The 4,639-nt window shown below is 36.6% G+C and overlaps 1 pseudogene; it reads right to left on the reverse strand.

Annotated features, from left to right (window-relative positions):
- Positions 1 to 555: 555 nt before the first annotated feature.
- LOC121427796 lies at positions 556 to 4,276 on the reverse strand (annotated as a pseudogene).
- Between the last annotated feature and the right edge of the window lie 363 nt (positions 4,277 to 4,639).

A 4,639-nucleotide genomic window follows, 5' to 3' on the forward strand; every position in this document is an offset into this window, starting at 1 on the left:
TATGATGGTACGAATACTTCGCATGACGTGAAAGCAAAATGGTCTAATACTGTAGAGTGTACTCTTTCTGCTTATGGTACGTTTATACCCCCTTATGCAATGTTAATATATTCATTAGTATGTATCATAGTAATTCTCTTGATCTATTTTTAATTACGTTTGCTGATTACTTTGTTATATTTTCAATAAATGCTTAGTTATATTTCGGGTTTAAGTTGGTAATTTTGCTATCACTCGATAATTACAATGATAAGCACGATATATAGGCCTGTGTTTGTTGCAGACTGAATAGTATATTCAATAATCGGAAAATTGGTGCAAAATGACTTGCATTTTTACAATTCATTAATTGATTCATTTTATTTATCACTTGTATGTTGAATTAAATGTTAATATTTCCACGTTTTATCGAGCTTGTGGCTGCAACACATAGTCTTTTTGTCAATTAACACATTTTCTACGAATTAAATTGTACCGTATCTCTATCACATTAACTGATTTTATCATTGGATGAAGATATCACATGCTAAGTAAGTTTATATCGACACGTGTTAAAGTAGATTTGTAGCAGGATGAAAGCATGTCAGTTTCCATACTACATGGTATGATATAACGTAGATTACAGTGATACCTTCATGAAATATAACTTCTTGCAACAAGCAAAGGCGAGCATGTCTGGAGAGAGGGAAACCAAGTAACACCACCAAGTATCCAATGTCATATTAAGTGCATTGAACTCAACTCTTTCCTTCAGGTTCAGACCATCAAGATCATAGAGCCTGATCACGACGCTACTAATCTTCTCATCAACACTCGCTACATACACCCTGTCCAGCTCATCCACGCCAGCATACAGGTAGACACCCTCTGGAGCTTGTAGAGACTCACCAGCATTCCCATCCCTGTCATAGACCGTCACCACGCTTGGATCGGCAAAACATGAACTCGTGACGATCAAACCCGTCCTGGTGATAGATGCCTGCTTCGTATCGTGCTTTGTTTGAACAGTGTGTTTAAGAGTGGATCCTGTCGGGTCATAGATATAGACTTGTTTTCCATAGTTAGTAATGATGATTTCATCTGTTGGACTTCTGTTAACTCTGAGAAAACTTCCCTTGTTTCTCACGTGGATTGTTGCTTTCCTATAGCCAAGGAGAGAATAGATGTGGGCTTCTGTAGAACCAATAGACACACATAACGCCCCGTCCCGTTGCACAACCAGATCATAACAATTCATGTCATTTAAGGCTAATATGTTACTATATCGCGCTTACCACCATTTGAATCAATGATATCAATACCTTGTGCATTGCTGCCATACCCGATAGCGACAGTGCTATGGGAGTACCTGGCCATACAGTGCATCCCTCCCCGTAGATCAACACACTGAATGACATCCATCTTGGGATCTGATCCTGAGATACTCCCGAGGTCAAGACGAGTATCATCTGCTGGTTTAAACCTCTTCTCCTGTGCTTTCTTCTTAATAGCTTCCGCAGAAGTGTGATTGGTAACCTCCTTCAGCATGGTATCCAGCTCCTCACAGAGCAAGATATGAGCAGATAGAGTGTCTGTCTCAAGATGACCCAGTCTGTCATTATCTACCAAAGTAATTGAACTACAAATACTCTTGATCCTCTGTCGATCTTTTGACTTCAAGACGTCGAGGTCGTCATCAAAACTACGTTCTAAGGCAGTTATTTGCTCGGTAAGATTTCGAAGATTTTCTTCCAGCTCCTTGGCCTTGATGCTGTAGGCTTGCCTGACATCATCTAGTAGTGTCTGCACTGCAGTGTGTACCTCATGACGTTGTATTTCTATGTTCTGAATGTTCTTCTCCAGCTCTGCTTTCTTGTCAGCACATCGCTGAGCAAGGTCTGTCACCTACGAATTGAAAGTGATATAAACAGTGAGTTAGATCTGGAAATATTCCATGAAGGTGAATATAACAATGATAATACTATAAAACAAAGATAAGTCATACAGAATGTCACACGACAATGTGAATAAGCTTGAAGAGAGACAGCATATAATTACAAAATTGTTTGTCACATTGAAACAATACCGATAATAATCATTAATGCTGTTCAACTTCAAGAATTAATAACAAAATTAAATGCAACAACATTTTAGATGCTGATGATGGTATTACAAATTATCATATATCATTGTCAATCTGTATTCAACACCATCTATATTGTTATTTTATTAATCAATATTGATTTATATATTCTTATTCAACTTCAACGTTTCATTGCTGTAAATGCCAGACATGTCGACACTGTAAGGTTCGTTCACCTCCGGGCCAGGACTCAGCGACTACATTGCTCTGCAATCAACTCATTTCCCCGCTATTGGGAAGAGTTGCCCGAGTTCCTGCGCTCGGGAGTGGCCGTAACCGCTCTGTCGACATGGCTGGCACAGCTAAAGAATTATTTTAGCACTGTGTAATTTGGTACGATTTTTTTCTTACCTGTTCTTTTTTAATATTCACCTTGTAAGTAGGTCTACCTGTAATATATAGGCCTACAGATTAGAGGCTGAATTCCTAATTTAATTTAGATGTTTATTCTTCCTTGATACATATTATAGCTACATATTAATTTATAACTAATTCATTTACAATATTGTTAGGAAGTTTCAGGTTTTTCTTAAGTTAAACTGATCTTAACATTTCGTATGATTTTAATACTTTAAATTAATGTATGTATATGTTTATAACCACTGGAAGTGGGGCAGAAGGCGTATTGCCACAGTTATTCAGTTAACTATTTCTACCCCTGGCAATCCAGTGGTTAATTTCTATCTTATTGTTCATTCTTTGATATCTGAATTGTATGTATTCTTTCTGTTCTCTTCATTTTGCCAAATAAATAATAATAATAATAATAATTCATTATGTCATTATCATATCATTATTCGTCTTATCATTAGTAGTAGTATTATTGCATCATTATTATTGTCATTGATATTTCATTATTATCAATATTATCATTTTTTTACTATTACTGTTCTTGATATCTTATATATCTTGATATTGTGATTATCATTATTATCGTCATCACAATCAAAATCATTATTAAAGTGTTATGATCTTTGGTGTTAATTCTTATCAATTAATTAGTTTTCATCATCTTCTGCTCAATGATCGCCCTGAGTATTTATAACCATGTTAAATCTACCTATTATACACACATAAAATGCTGGGCAACACACTGTCCATTGAGTTTGGTGACATAAATAAATAAATAAATATATTCTGAGCAATTATTATCAAATTGAGCAAATTTATGACCCAATTATTAGTTTTTGTTACCAAATTTTGTCAGATAGTGTGTTACCCAGTGATGATTAATAATTCATTTTTTGCCTAAACTTTTTAAGAGTGTGCGCTTTCAAAATGTTTCATTTTTTATACACGCTGTTTAACCTTTATACATTACTTGTTTAAATAGATTGTTTAAATAGATTTTAAAGTGTTCAGACTCTTAAACAGCAAAGTTTGATTTTTTATATTTGATTCTCAATTGAAATTAAGCATGGTTGTTTGAAATTCTAAACATCTCCTGTAAGGTATACATAGTAAACAGTGATGTATACAATATCAACCAGCATTTGTGATAATCATGAATAAATTTACCTTCCGTCGCAACTCCTGCTCAAAGTCAACCTGGTTCTTGATTTCATGAGCTTTATGACCAACAAGTACACACTTGTGACAGACGTGGACCTTACAATCCTCACAAAACATATCTTTGTTCTCTTGTTTGTGGATGGAACACTTCTCGAATAAATGACCAATGCTGACCTTTCCTTCGATGATATCATCCATGGATACAATCTCATGACCGTCAAACAGCGCGGTAAGATGTTGATGACAATGTAAGCACTCATCACACATGTAATAATTACATGTTTTGCAGAATGATACAGCGTCTTTCAGAGACTTGCAAGCGGTGCATTTCTGGCACATCTCAAGGACAGCATTCATCCCTCCACACTTGGCGTGGTAATCGTCTACGCATCCGTTGATGGAGACATTGAGGCGGAGATCATCGACACGGTTGGCGGACAACTTGGTGATCTCCCTGCAGAGAGGACAGACCATGTGATCAAGATCCTGGTGGGTTAGGTCGTATTTGTTGAGGCATCTCCTACAAAATGTGTGTCCACATGAAGTTAAGATCGTCGCCTCGACAAATATATCAAGACATAATGGACATATCAGGTTCGGTGAAGAGCTTGAAACTTTGTCTGATTCACACTTCTCAGCCATCGCTAAATCAATTCACGAGCATGAGATTTAAATTCCAACGAATATAAAGCATATGTCTTTCAGTACTAATGTATATTGAAACGTCCAGTTCGTGTTAATACGCAGTGATTCAGCATCCCAGCTTCATACTATTATTGTACTTCAATACAAATTCAACTACAAGTCAGACACACCCTGTTTGAACGCTTTAAAACAATGGAACCGGGCATTAGCGGCGGAAGCCAAACATTTTAGGGGACCACCAAAAATATTTGACAAGGAAAAAAAAAGGCCATCAACCAAAACATTTAGGGGGTGACGCAGGAAAGAAAAAATGACGAGCAAAAAAGTTAGCAACTAAGAATTAGGGGGGGGGGTCGTCCC

Source organism: Lytechinus variegatus, chromosome 14, assembly GCF_018143015.1.
Source record: "Lytechinus variegatus isolate NC3 chromosome 14, Lvar_3.0, whole genome shotgun sequence".
Taxonomy (NCBI): domain Eukaryota; kingdom Metazoa; phylum Echinodermata; class Echinoidea; order Temnopleuroida; family Toxopneustidae; genus Lytechinus; species Lytechinus variegatus.